The following is a 15,631-nucleotide window of genomic DNA, read 5'->3' as shown; positions in this document are numbered from 1 at the left end:
AGGACTCTGCTACCAGAGAGGGGAGCTTTGTACCAATTGCTGGGATTTTCTCAGCTGCCAGAGGTATTAGTCGGGTGCCCTCTCTGAAACTACCACACGCTCTGGCAAGCTGGTCACATACCCCAGGACCTCCACCCTAGACTGCAATCCACATGCAAGCAGGTTAAAGTAAGAGCAATTACCCCTCAGACTGGACACTTGGTCCCCCTACACTTTGCAGGCCAGGAGCTGAAGCTGCCATGTGGCACTGGCTGGCTGTGCCGGTGTCTCAGCGGCTTCTTGCCCTGGGAGCAAAAGCCAATGCACTCCCAACTACTGGGTCACAAAGTCCACACTGCACTGACCTCTCACTTTGTCCTTAGCATCTATGTGTTGATAATTCTGGACCACCACAGCTGCTGGTTATCTGTAGTCCCTCCAGCCAGCGGCTGGTCAGGCCCACCCTGGTGCTAAAACCCAGGTGTGGGGCTGGGGTCGGCTCCCAGAGCGCTGTGCTGGCCTCTTCCTGCCAGCCTTCTGGTCTGTCCTCAGTGGGAGGTTAGTTTCTCTGGGTCATCTTGTGGGTTCTATCGCTCCAAAGTTTGTTCAGAGTCCTCTTTTACGTGGATTGGAGGTAGTCAGAGCAGAAGGCATGTGGAGGTCCTGTTTCTACTCAGCCATCTGGTCCCCACCCCCCTGGGACATCCAATTTTAAATGCCTTATAGGTAGTTGGTAATGTGAGACTAGAATTAAAGAGAAAGACTATGCATGAAAATATATATCTGAATTATACACATAGAAATGAATATTTGAAAAATATTTTTAAAATTTATTTTATGTTTAATTTGTGGAATAAAATCAGCATATTCATAACATAATACAATAAAAAGGTGATTGCTTATGAAAATGCAAATCTACTATGCACAATTTACTATTCCTTTCAAATATACAACAAAATTATTGTGTAAATTTTTTTTTCTTTTTCTTCCCTCCCCTTCCTACCCTAGAGATGGCTACCATTAGACACAAACAGGTGTGTGTGTATGTATATATATATATATGCATATATGTATATATAATTAGTCTATAGGTACTTTTATTTATCAATTCTTTCTCTGGAAGCAGATAACATCTTTTTTCAAATATCCTTTTTGAGTTAATTTGGGTATTTATAATGTCAAAATAATTTATTCACTCAAAGTAGTCCTTAAAATAATATTGCTCTTACCATATACAATGTTCTCTTGGTTCTGCTCATTTTGCTCTTTGTTATTTTGTGCAAGTCTTTCCAAGTTTTTCTAAGATCACTGAAGTCATGATTTCTCATAGCGCAGTAGGATTCCATCATGATCACATCCCACAACTTGTTCAGCCATTCCCCAGTTGATGGGCATCCCTGCAATTTCTAGTTCTTTGCCACCACAAAGAGAACTGCTATAAACATTTTAGAACATATTGGTTCTTTTTCTTTTTTCCCTAATCATCTTTGGAAATAGGTCTAGTAGTGGTATTACTGGGGCAAAGGGCATAAAAATGAATATTAAACCCATGAGAACTTTATATGATACTTTAACTTTTTATGCTCCAAATATTTGATTTTTTTCCAGTGCCCAAATAGTTGAGAATTCTCTAGAGCACATTTTTATTGTTATTTCCTAGAAGTGGAACCAGAAGTCATAATGAACTTCACACTACTGGGAATAGGTTACTTACACATTTATCTTGGAGACATGGATAAACAGTTTGGTGAAACTGGTTTTCTCTTTGTGTCCAAAGACAACAAGGAACATCATTTCATGGGATACTCAGTCATCTTGTTTTGTAGTGCTCATTGTAGTTATAGCTTATATGCCATTATTTACCAGCTGTAGAAGATAAAGAATCTGAGGTCAAATTTGAACTCAGGTCTTCCTGACTCCAGGGCTGGTGCTCTATTCACTGCACCACCTAGCTGCCCTGACTAGTTACTTTTCTACCAGTCATTTAAGAATTAACTGTCTTTGTACAATGATTATTGACTATTTAGATAAACTGTTAATATCAACCCTAAATTAGAAGACAAAATGAAGATGGACATACAATTATGACATCTCCAAACATCTATTTTAACAATATGATGATTTTGAGAAAATGAATAAAATTAAAAATGTCTGATTTTTATCATGTCTTAGGCACAAATGTTATATGAATCACCATAATAATGACCAAAAGGGTCCTCAAACTGCCTCAGACAACACATATATTTTCCTTGCCAACAAGAACAAGATAGCTAAAAGGAACAATGTTTAGAGTTTAGGCTCATTTTAAAGAGAATCACAGGAGATTACAAAGAGTACTGCTTTATAAAATAGTAAAGAAATGAAAAGAGGAGTGGTGGGTAAAAGTAGCTGCAGAAATCCTTGTGTCAACTAAGTTGAATCACCTCAAGATTCCTGACAGATAAAAATGGAGAGATGGAAGGAAGAAACTGACAGAGAAAAGTGAGAAAGACCACTGAATGCTTTAATGTAAATAAAGCAGTGCCTTGTCTAGAAGAAGAGATAATTTGAGAAGGAACTATTGCTTATGATGTAGCTTCACAGATTCCATTAGGTGGAAGATGACCCAGTAATGGTTAGCAGAAGAAGAGATGAAGTGATAGTCAGCTGAAAGAGAGATGAGCAATGGTGCTTGATGAAGCTCTGTGAAGCAGCTATTTGTTGATCTGACATTAACAGTAGAAAGATTAGTTGTCTTCCTAGGGCATGTATCCAGAGTGTGATGGAGAATCTCCAAAGACTTGTCAAATCTGATGACTACTACACACTTCTGGTGATTCATGCGGGTGCAAATGATGCTGCCAGAAACAATCTAGAAAGCATAGATAAGGATTATGAAGTCCAAGGCAAGAAAGGTCTTACCCTGTCAGTCTTCTGCTCAGAAAAATTTAGCAACTCCATGTTGCCTCTAGGATAAAATACTAATTAGGAAGCCTGACATAGAAAGGCCTTCATAGTTTAAATTTCACCAGCTTTTCAAGACATTTCATAGTATTCTCTTTCATTTTGACTTGCAGGTAAATTGACCTACTTTGCTTTTTCCTGAAACTGACTTTTTCCTCTACCACCTCAATCCCTTTACAAAGGATGTCCCCCATGCTAACAATTCACTTTCTCCTTAAATCTGCTTTTTAGAATCCTTAGCTTCCTTAGGTTCAACTCAGGTGGAAAGCATCAGGGGCAAACTGAAGTCCATGGTTATTAGTGTTCTCTCCCTCCTCAAATTGTTGTCTAGTTACTTATTTATTTCCCTGATAGAATGTAAGCTTCCTAAGAGCAAAGACTGTTTCATTTTTGTGTTCATGTATGGTCCCATGAAACATTGTGGTTGCTTAATAAATGTTTGTTGAATTGGAACTGGACTTTCAATAACAATAATAATTACTTTGTTAAAATTTACTTATTTCATTAAATATTTCCCAATTACATTTAAAAAATTAAAAAAATCTTTTTTTTTTAAATTTGAGTTTCAAATTTACTCCCTCTCTCCCTGAGAAGGCAAGTAATTTGATACCAATTATACTTGTGAAGTCATGCAAAACATGTTTCCATATTAGCCATGTTGAAAAAGAAAACACAAACAAAATAAAATAATAAAAATAAAGAAAGTTAAAAAAGTATACTTTAATCTGCATTCAGAGTTTGTCAATTTTCTCTCTGAAGGTGGATAGCATTTTTCATCATACTTCCTTTGGAATGGTCTTGGATCATTGTGTTGATTAGAATAGCTAAGTCATTCACAGTTGTCCATTCTTACAATATTACTGTTACTGTGTATAATGTTCTTTCTAGTTCTGCTCTCTTCACTTCATGTGAGTACATTGTCTTCCCAGATTTTTCTGAAATCCACCTGATATCATTTCTTATAGTCCAATATTATTCCTTTACATTCATATATCATAACTTGTTCAGCCATTCCTCAATTGATAGGTATCTCCTCAATTTCCAATTCTTTGCCACCACAAAAAGAGCTACTATAAATATTTTTTAGTGTTTAAAAAATATTTATTTACTTTTAGTTTACAACATTCAGTTCCACAATCCCTTGAGTTTCAAATTTTCTCCCTTTCCCTCTCCTCACTCCTTCCACCCTTCCATGGTGGCATGCAATCCAATATAGGTTCTACAAATACCTTCGAATTAAACATTAGTCAAATTGTAAAGAAGAATTATAACTAAAAGAGTGAACAATGAGAATGAAATAAAACAAAACATGAGAGAGAGAGAAAGAGAGACAGAGAGAGATACAGAGAGAGAGATACAGAGAGAGAGAGAGAGAGAGGGACAGAGAGGGACAGAGAGGGACAGAGAGAGAGAGAGAGAGAGAGAGAGAGAGAGAGAGAGAGAGAGAGACAAAGTAGCTTGCTTCAGTCTGCATTCAGACTCTGTTGTTCTTTCTCTGCATTTGGATACCCCTTTCCATCATGAATCTTTTGGAGCTGTCTTATAATCTTGCATTTCTGAGAGGAACCCAGTCTATCAAAGTTAGTCAACACAGATATGATGTGTCTGTAATTGTGTACAAAGTTCTCCTGGTTCTGCTCTCCTCACTGAACATCAGTTTATGTAAGTCACTCCAGGTTATGATGAAGTCTGTCTGCTCTTAATTTCTTATAGCACATTATATAACATTACATTCATATACCACAACTTGGTTAGCCCTTCCCCAATTGATGGACATCCCCTTGATTTCCAATTCTTTGCCACCACAAAAAGAGCTGCTAAAAATATTTTTGTACGTATGGGTCCTCCTCCCACTTGTATGATCTCTTTGGGATACAGCCCTAGAAGTGGTATTGCTGGGTCAAAGACTATGCACTTTTTTATAGTCCTTTGAACACTCTCCAGATCACTCTCCAGAATGGTTGGAGCAGTTCACAACTCCACCAACAATGCATTAGTGTTCCAATTCCTTTCCTGTTTTGTCATCTTAGCCAATCTGACTAGTGTTGTGGTACCTCAGAGTTGTTTTAATTTGCATTTCTCTAATCAATAGTGATTTAGAGAAATTTTATATGATTATAGATATCTTTAATTTCTTCCTCTGAAAACTGCCTGTTCATATCCTTTGACCATTTATCAATTGGGGAATGACTTGTATATGTATAAATTTGACTCATTTCTCTGTATATTTTGGAAATTAGGCCTTTATTAGAGACACTGGTTGCAAAATTTCTTTCCCAATTTTCTACTTCCCTCCTAATTTTTTTTTTTTGCTTTTTGGAGGGGGGAAGGTAGGGCAATTGGGGTTAAGTGATTTGCCCAAGGTCACACAGGCTAGTTTTTAGTGTTAAGTGTCTGAGTACAGGTTTGAACTCATGTCCTCCTGACTCCAAGGCCTGTGCTCTATTCACTGCACCACCTAGCTTCTTCCTCCCTCATAATCTTGATTACATTGATTTTATTTGTACCAAAACTTTTCAATTTAATGTAATAAAATTATCTATTTTTCATTTTGTAATGCTATCTCTTGTTTGCTCATAGATTTTTACCATCTTCACAAATCTGACTGGTAAACTATTCCTTACTCTCACAGATTGCTTGCAGCATCAGCCTTTATATCTAGATCATGTACCCACTTAAACTTTATTTTGGTATATGGTGTAAGATATTGGTCTATGCCCAGTTTCTGCCATACAATTTTCCAGTTTTCCTAGCAGTTTTTGTCAAATAGTGAGTTCTTATCTCAGAAGCTGGGATATAAATATTTTTTGTACACATAGGTCCTTTTTCCTTTTATTTGATCTCTTTCAGATACAGACTTAGCAGTGGTATTGCTGGGTAAAAGGATATGCACAGTTTTATAGCCCTTTGGGTATAGTTCCAAATTGTTCTCTAGAAACGTTGGACTTGTTCACAACTCCACTAACTCCAGTGTCCCAAATTTTCCCCATTCCTCCCAGCATTTGTCATTTCCATTTTCTGTCATATCAGCAAATCTGATAGGTATGAGGAGTTATCTCAGAGTTGTTGTAGTTTGCATTTCTCTAATCAATAGTAATTTAGAGCCTTTTTAAAATGTGACTATTGATAGCTTTTATTTCTTCTTCTAAAAACTGTTCATATCTGTGACCATTTCTCAAGTATGGAATAACTTTTATTTTTATACATTTGACTCAGATGCTTATAAATTTGAGAAATGAAGCCTTTATCAGAGAAACATTTTAAAATTCTCCCTCCCCCAATTTCCTGTTGTTCTTCTAATTGTGGCTATATTAGTTTTGTTTGTGCAAAAGCTTTTTAATTGAATGTAATCAAAATTATTTTACTTCTCATGATCATATCTATCTCTTGTTTGATGACAAACTGTTTTATCCCCATTGCATATAATACTTATTCTTGATTTTAAATAGATACTACTTATCGTTTTAAATAGATACTACTTATCAATGGAGGCCTTAAGTCAAGGCTCCATTGATTCCTATGCTTTCTAGTGTTTTTAATAGGAATAGGTGTTGTATTTTGTCAAAGCCTTTTTCTGCATCTATTGAGATAATCATATATTTTTTGTTGTTATTTTTATTGATATGGTAAGTTATGCTAAAAGCTACCCTAATATTGAACCAACCCTGCATACTTGGTATAAATTGGTTTGTATTATTGAGCCATAGTCTAAAATATAAGCATGATGGTGTCCTGATCAGAGATAGAGTAGAATTAACAAGGATTGGTAATAGTATATGAAATAGTAATAGTGGCTAGCATTTATACAGGACTTTAAGTTTTGTGAAATTCTTTACATATATTATCTCATTTGATCCTCACAACTACCCTGTGAGGTAGGGTGCTGCTGCTAGTGACATTTTACAGATAATAAGACTGAAAGTAGGAGGGGTTAAGTGACTTGTCTAGTGAGTCTAGGCAACATTCTTGCCATTCTAGTTCTTAGAAGGCAACTAGGTGTCACAGTGGATAGCTTGCTGGAGTGTCATGTGGGTGGGACATGATTTGAGTTCAGGTCTTCCTGATTCTATATTCAGCAAGCTATCCACTGTGACACCTAGCTGCCTTCTAAGGATGAGAATGGTAAGAATATTGCCTGGAGTCTTGAGACATAACCAAAAGAGACGGAAAAGGGAAGAAATCTACTTAGGTATATCCATTATGCTAAATACCACAAGAGGGTTACTTTAATATCTTAAGAATAATAGCATGAGATGCTCAGCAAATCATAGAAGATCCAAGAAAGGAGCAAATATATACATACACATGCCAACAAAAAGAAAACAAACAATATATCCCTATGTCTTCATATGGCCTTAGATATCGATAAACAAAGACCAAGTATGAATTGAATGTATGGAGGTTGATGTGTGAAAGAACATAATACAGAGAGGGGGTGGCCAGGTAGCACAGCAAGTAAGAGCACCGGCTCCAGTGTCGGGACTACCTGGGGATCTAATCCAGGCTCCGACACTTAGCACCCGCCCAGAAACACCTGGCCATGTAATCTTGAGCAAGTTACTTAACCCCAATTGCTTAGGGGCAGCCAGGTGGCTCAGCGAGTAAGAGCACTGGCTCCAGTGTTGGGATGACCTGGGGATCAAATCCGGGCTCTGATACTCAGCACCACACCCAGAAATAACTGGCCGTGTAACCTTGAGCAAGTTACTTAATTAACCCCGATTGCTTTAAAAAAAAAAAAAGAATACAATACAGAGGAAAAAGTGAAAAAGGACCACTGAACACCTCGAGCTAAGCAAGAGATGTGAGATGAGAGCTAGATCCTTGAGGAGGAAGTTACTTGTCTTTTGGAGAACTGAGATATGGATCCAGATATCAACAGTTATGAGTTTGTGAGTTAAAAGTCAGAGAAAGAAGAAGCAAATTCTCGTGGTTGGTGACTCCATGCTAAGATGCTGTGAGCTTTCTATAGGTCTGCTGTTTTCCTGGGGTTTATATTTTTCAAGATAACTCACCACACTTTAAGTTTTGATGTGTTCTTTAAAAACTGGAAGTGGGAATTCGATATTTAAAAAATGATCTGTAGTGGTAGAGAGAAGACCTGACCTATGTCCTCACATTGGACAGTGAAAGAATGTCACACCAAGGAGGAAAGGCTTTACTCTCCAAGGGGGAAAATCAGTGGAACTTTTTCCTTAAAGAGTGGGATTTGTATGTTCTGAGCAGAAGCACCTGCTTATCTTCCAAAGAAGAAGGCAGTAGACTTACAGGCACTGTCTGTCAGATGAAATATTATAGTATGAATGCTCAGAGGAAGAGAAGACTGGTAGTGGTAGTTTCAAAGCTTCCAAAGCAGCTCTTTGTCCACCTAATAATAATAATAGAGATGTCTTGTTACCCTGGGCAAATGCATCTAAGACATAACAGAAAATCTCCCATTAACTAGCTTGACATTGACCTAGCTAAGCTTGACTAGAACACTGAGAGGACTAAATCATCCTACATTTGAAGGGCAGTTAATGGAACCACGGAGGTTTAACTTATTATAGAAGAGAAGATGTAGGAAAAGCCTAATAGTTACCCTTCAGTATCTGAATGGCTGTCATGTGGAAGAAAGACTAGCTTTATGCCTATCCCAGAGTATAGAACAGTGAAGAAGGAGTTTAAGTTACAGAGGCAGATTTAAAGTTAATGTAAAGAACAACTTCCTGACAGTTATATGTATCTAAAGGTGCTGCTGTAGATGACACAGTGGATTGAGAGCTGACCCTGGAATCAATAGGAGGAATCAAATCTGGCCTCAGACACTTCCCTGGGTAAGTCACTTAACCCTTTTTGTTTCAATTTGTCATCTGTAAAATGAGCTGGAGAAAGAAATGGCAAACCACTCAGTATCTTTGCCAGGAAAACTCTAAATGGGGGTATGGGGAGTCAGACATGACTGAACAAAAACAATAAGAGGTAGAATAGGTTGCCTTGGGAGGCAATAGGTTCCCCATCACCAGGTATCCTTGTTTGAATGAAGGTTATATAACCATTTGTTATGGTTGTTTTCAGATGGAGTTAATGTTTTGGTGAAGACTAGACCAGATGATGTCTGAGGACTTTACCAACTCTCAACAGCCTGTTATTTTTTGAAATGCTTGTTGAACTATGGAAAAGAAGTGGGATGAAGAAACCTAATTCAGAGACCATAAAACCATGGTCAATTCAAGTCAATAAATGTCTGTTAAGTGAATAGCACATGAAAGCCACTGTGCTTGATGGTAGGGACATAAAGACAAGAAGAACATTTTCCCTATCCTAACAAAGTAGAAAGGAAAGCAGTCACTAATTATTGCTAAAACTCTCCTACCAACTTCTCTCCATACCTTCCTCCCTGTTCTCCTTTTCTCAGATATATAGAATTAATTCACTTTATCCTGTTCTTTCCCTTATGTTGCCTTTAAATCATCTTCATTTTTATTGATTCAGATTGGCCCTATAGCTCTTTTTTGCTACTTAATTTCCTAAAATTGAAATATAGAAAGTTATTGCTTTTAAGAATTACCACAATGACTAGAAATGGATGATATAATGGGGGTGATAAAATAAGTAAATGGAGTCTTTTAAATTATTCAGGATAATAAAAAAGTTCAGTTATCTTGGTAAGTGAATCAAATGCTGGATGGGAAAACCTGGGTTCAAATCTTGATTTTTTTTTATTCTTACCACTAAGGATATATAACTATGTGACTATGGACATAACACATCACTTTGAGCATTAGCTTTCTCATCTGTAAAATGGACATGACACTATTTGTAGTACCTATTGGAGCTCTAATGAGGTTACTCTTGGATGGTGGGTGGTAGAATTGAGCTTCTTTCTAAACAGGTGGGAGCTGGATGATCTAAAGAGGAAGCACCTGTTATCCTTCAAGGAAGGAAGAAGTAGCTTCACAGGTGTTGTCAGGTGAAAGATATTATAGTATGAAGGGTCAGAAGAAAAGAAAAACCAGCAGTCTCCTACTATTACTGCATGATAGCTCCTTGAGGGTTATGATTGTTTCATTTTTGTCCCTGTAGCCTCCACACCTAGGAAAGTGTCTGGTCATAGTAGGCACTTAATAAATGGATGTTGATTAATGACAACCTATTTAGAAAATCCCAGAGAAACATCAAAGAGACTAATTATGGCAATTAATAGCTTCAGTAAAGTTATTGTTTAGTCATTCAGTTGTATGTGACTCTTCATGACCCCATGGACCATGGTAAGCAAGGCCCTTCTATCCTACACTATCTCTCAAAGTCTGTCCAAGTTCATGTTCATTGTTTTAATGATGCTATCTCATCTTCTGCCATCCCCTTTTCCTTTTGCCTTCAGTAAGATAGCAGAATTAAAAAGTGAATTCACAAACACCCCAAAATTTCTATATTGTAGAACCATAATAATGGTTAATGGAAATAATAGATTGTGAAATCTCATTTGAAATAACTACACATGCATAAAATGTCCATGATTCATTCTAATAAAGTGTGCTTGATATTTATGTAAATATAATTACAAAATGCCCTTAAAGAAATGAAAAACAACTTAAATGGTATATGAGATATTCAATTCTTGTGACTGACTACACAGTTAGCCAAATAATACCATTTATTTGTAAGAACAAAAGGTCTAGAATCTCAATCAATAAGCTTTTATTAATGTTTGAGTTACTATCCTCAGAGCTGGGAAGACCAAAAACCCCCAAAAGGTCCTTACCTTCAATGAGTTTACATTTTCATAGCAGAGACAACATGGACATAACAAATATAATAAGTATATACTGGATACATAAAGAATAGATGGAAGGTAATCTTTGAGGGAACAACCACTAGCAGCTGTGAGAAGTGGGCTAAAAATCTACTAGAGAAGGTAGTATTTGAGGACCCACATGTACAAAAATATTTATAGCAGCTCTTTTTGTGGTGGGAAAGAATTGGAAATTGAGGGTATACCCATCAAGTGGGGAATGACTGAACAAGTTGTGGTATATGAATGTAATGTAATACTATTTCGCTATAAGAAATGATGAGCAAAAACCTTGAAAGACATATATGAACTGATGCTGAGTGAAGTAAGCAGAACTAGGAGAACATTGTGCACAGTAATAGCCACATTATGCAATGACTGATTTTGATAGACTTAGCTCTTTTCAACAATACAAGGATCTAAGACAACTCCAAAGACTCACAAAGGAAAATGCTATCCACATCCAGAGAAAGAGCTCTAGAGTCTGAATGCAGATGGAAGCATACTATTTGCTCTCCTTTTCTTTTGCTGTTTTGTTTTGTTTCTTCTTTCTCATGGCTCCTCCGATTAGTTCTAATTCTTCTTCACATCATGACTAATGAGGAAATATGTTTAATTGGAATGTATAAATGGAGCTTATATTGGATTGCACACCATCTTGGGGAGGGAGAAAGGATAAAATGTAAGACTCAAAATCTTATGGAAGTGAATAGTGAAAGCTAAAAATAAATAAATTAATTATATATTAAAGAAAAGAAATTTAAAGAGTAAAAGCTAAAGGAAACATAAAAAGAGGGTGGTATTTGAACTGAGTCAAAGTAAGAAAGGGATTCTGAGGGGTGGATGGAGAGTGTTCCACACATGGGAGACAGTTAGTTCAAAGGCATGGATAGAGAAAAGTGAGTATGAGTGGACCAGAAAGTGTAGGGAAAGAAGTAAGGTATAAGATAACTGGAAAGACAGGAAGGGGCAAGATTGTGAAAAGCTTCAAGTGCCAGACAGAGGGAAATCTCAAAAGGGAAACGTTGAAAACAAAAAGTAATGAAGGAGGAATAGCACTTCCAGACCTCAATTTATATTATAAAGTAGAAATCATTGAAGCTATTTTGCATTGGTTAAAAAATAGAAGAGAAGATCAATGGAACAGACTAGATGAAGAAGAATTGGCAACAATGAAATTCAATAATTCAGTGTTTGATAGATCTGAGAACATAAATTACTTGGGGAAAGGATTCCCTGTTTGACAAGAATTGCAGGGAAAACTGGAAAGTAGTTTAGCAAAAATTAAATTTAGATCAAGATCTTATACCATATACACCAGTAAGCTCAAAATGGATACATGGCCTGAATGTTAAAGTATAAAAAAATTGAAGAGACCTAGAGCAGACAGCTTTTAAAGGTGTGGCTAAGGGGAGAGTTCGTAATCAAATAATGGATAGATGGTCTCACAAAAGATGATAATTAATTGTGATTATATTAAATGGAAAAATTTTGTAAGAACAATATCAGTAACTTAATACGTAAGTTGGAGAAAATATCTAATAACGATCTGATGTCTTAGATGTTTATACACACAGACATGCACACACACACACACACACACACACTCACACACACAAAGGCAACTGACAGATATATAAACCCCAGAGCCATTACCTAATGGATAAGTGGTCAAAGGCTATGAACAAACAGTTCTCAAAAGAATATCAAACTATTAACAACTACATGAAATATTGATTCAAATCACTAGTAATAAGAGAAATGAAAATCAAAACAATTCTGAGATTTAACCTCACATCCAGAAAATTGACAAAGATAGCAAGACATAAGAATAATGAATATTCTTTGAATTATGAAGCATAGTAGAAAATAGGTACATTAATATACTAAGTCTGTGAGTTGGCCCAACCCACTGGAATTGTACATTGCAATTATACTAAAAAAGTGACAAAATGTCTAAATCTTTTGCCCCAGAGATTCCAATTCTGGGAGTATACCATAAATACAAGAACAGAAAGATCCTATGATGAACTAGATTATGACACATAGGAAATACTTATATTATTGATCTGTTTACTGAATGATGGATAGGAGAGAGAATGACACAATGGAAAGAGCACAGGATTCAGAGTCAGAGGTCCTGGGTTCAAATTCTACCTTTTGCACTTATTCCATATGTAACTTTGGGAAAGTCACATAACCTCTCTGGGCCTCAGATTTCTCATTTGTAAAATAAAGGGTTGAACTAGGTAGCCTCTAAGGACTCTTCTAGCTTTAAGTCTATGATCTTAAAACATGGTGCAAACTTTCTCAGTAGATTTAAATTGAAGCTGCAGCCCAAGCCTTCCACAGATTTGGCTTACGCTATACTAATTGGATATCTTGTTAGCAAAGTGAGGTATATTAAACTGATTTATCATGACAAAAGTGCAATGGAGTTTCAAAATTTTGATAGGCTTCTGAAAGAATACCTCCCTCCTTGCAGCAAACTCACTCATTGTGTCTATTTTTTATTTAGGGCAAATGCATTTATGAAAATTTTGCATATTGTGACATAAAGTTCCAGAGGACTCAAAGATATATATTCTCATATTCTGCTTCCTTTAATTTGCTTTGGACTCTCTCCTATTCTGTCTTCTGTAATTTGCTTTGGGACTCTCTAGCCTAGATTGTGTTATTATTTCAAAAGGAAATGGCCATTTTGTTTCCCAAAATGTGATTGTGTGTTATGTTTCAAATTGTGGCTATTTTTCTATGATTTCCACCTCTGGCTCAATCCTACCTCGAAAATTAGGCTCAAATATTGAAAAATCTACTTGTTTATATGTGTTAGTATTTTTTTTTAGTAACAAGGTAGAAATACAAGTATTAGTTAGGAATGGAAAGAGAGAACTCTGACAACACTGAAGGAATTCTGTAGGAATTTTAGCTTTAATAAGGGATGTGTGAAGGGGTAGATGACTGAAGAGAGAGTTAGATCAGAATTCTTTTGGTTTTACCAGCTCTGTATTCATGACATGGAGTTCAAGCTTCCTGACAGGTAAACGGTTTCATACTTAGCTAAGTGGAATAGGTAGCCCCATGTTGTAGTGGCTTACCCCTTACTTGGGATTTTTAAACTAAGGTTAGATGACCATTTGTCAAGTATTCTGTAGAGGCAATCACTGTTCAAGTATGAGCTGAGTTAGAAGAACTAGAAGGATCCTTCCATCTTTGAAATTCTGTGAAACAGCTTCCAGATTCTGACCTAAATGAAAGCAGGAACAAGTTAAGTAGTAGAGGTTTGTCTAAGAGTCTGTGTTTAGTACCACTGATGGAATATAATACTCTTGAAAGATCAAAATGAAGGGCAGAGCCACGATTCTACCTTTTTTTGAGCTTCAATAGGGTTATTTGCTTGATTTCTTAAACCATCTCCAAACATCGAATTAAAATGAATTTTGTGCAAGGTTCATGGATTAAGAATTAGAATCTTAAATATCCTTTAGTTCAGATCTTCATTTTACAGTTAAAGGAATGTGAGGCCTAGAGAGAGAGTGTTACTTGACCAAGGTGAAAATGTAGCAGGTCAAAATTCCTGCGTAGATAGATCAGGTTCATGGGTGGTTATTGTGCTGCCAGCCTGGGAGAGATGGGGAGACTCAGTTTCAAGAAGTAAGAAAAGAGGAAAGAAAGAAAGAAGGAAGGAAGGAGGGAGGGAAGAAAAACATATAGAAAGGAAGAGAAAAGAAAAAATAAATTAATTTCATCTCTGTAAGATATCCTGGCATCTCACAAAACTCCAGTTGGAAATCACTAGTTTAGAGACTGCAACTTGACTGGACATTTTGTTAGCAAAATACAAAGATTGATGGAATGAAGAGCTACTGGCTGATGGAGCCCATCTATGTGTGTATGTATTTATGTGTGTATGTCTATATATGTATACATATATAATATCTATATTTTTATCTATTCTTACTTTTAAATTCTACGTGGAGGTCAAATAGCATCAGATCATTTAGATTGAGGTGTGGTGAGGTTTTGGGGAGAAAAAGTTTAGTCTTTTATATGGGCTTGCACAAGTAGATCTCTCTCTTTATTAGTTTGAAAATGTCTTATTAGTGGTTACACCCTCCCCTCCTCCCCAGTATAATTACATATCAATTTATTTGCCCTCCAGCTGTAGCTATAAATTGCCTTAGTTCAAACACTGTATTCATAAGAGATTTGTGGGAACTGATGTTCCCACTGCCTATTGTTCTTAATTCAAGGTGATCTAGTATCTCTTGGGAAATTTACATTTTTATATTAAATTTACATTATTTTATTTATGTATTTAATTTATATTTATATATATCTATGTTATATTTATTTACATTATTTAAATTATATTAAATTTACATCTTTATATTTTAAGGACTTAAATATATACATACTTATAAAAATCCAGGATTAATTAGGGAAGAGATGGGGAATATTTTTTCTTTTTATTGAAATCTACTGATCCAGGGGAAAATATTAATAAAATAAAGACCAATATAAAATATTATTTTTCTTCCAAGTAATATAATTCATTCAAATCATTTATACATAAGATCAGAGGAGCTAGTTCTAGAGCTAGAGGGAACCTCAAGAGTTATCTAATCTGACCCCCTCATTTTATAGATAAAGAAACAGGCTCAGGAAGGGTAAGTGACTTTCCTGAAACCACACATATGCTTTATAGCTGTTATAGTTTATGAAAAGTAAAAACATTGAACATTATTTGCCTTTTATTTAATAAGTATTAAAAGAAACTTATAAGTATGCTTCAGTTCCATAGTATGGCCAGTTTGCTGTGACCTTCATTCTAAGACCTGTTAAGTCTCTCTGTCTTTCTCTATGAAATTCTCTTCCATTCCTGTCCTTCTGAATTTCTCCCTTGCAGCAGAAGTATGTAGGGAAAATGGGGAG

General features: G+C 36.0%; 1 long non-coding RNA gene across 1 annotated transcript in view; it reads left to right on the top strand.

Annotated features, from left to right (window-relative positions):
• LOC138144302 (uncharacterized) overlaps positions 1 to 11,493 on the top strand; it is a 173,139-nt gene extending 161,646 nt beyond the window's left edge. The window contains exons 4-5 of the long non-coding RNA XR_011163914.1: positions 8,654 to 8,738; positions 8,980 to 11,493. This is a non-coding gene — a long non-coding RNA (uncharacterized lncRNA). The remainder of the gene's footprint in view (positions 1 to 8,653; positions 8,739 to 8,979) is intronic.
• The last annotated feature ends 4,138 nt before the right edge of the window (positions 11,494 to 15,631 follow it).

This window comes from Petaurus breviceps, unplaced genomic scaffold (assembly GCF_028583685.1).
Source record: "Petaurus breviceps papuanus isolate PSGF00001 unplaced genomic scaffold, PetGlider_PUasm1.0 90696, whole genome shotgun sequence".
Lineage (NCBI taxonomy): Eukaryota > Metazoa > Chordata > Mammalia > Diprotodontia > Petauridae > Petaurus > Petaurus breviceps.
The sequence above is the reverse complement of the archived record's forward strand: the minus strand, read 5'-3'. Positions and strand labels throughout refer to the sequence as shown.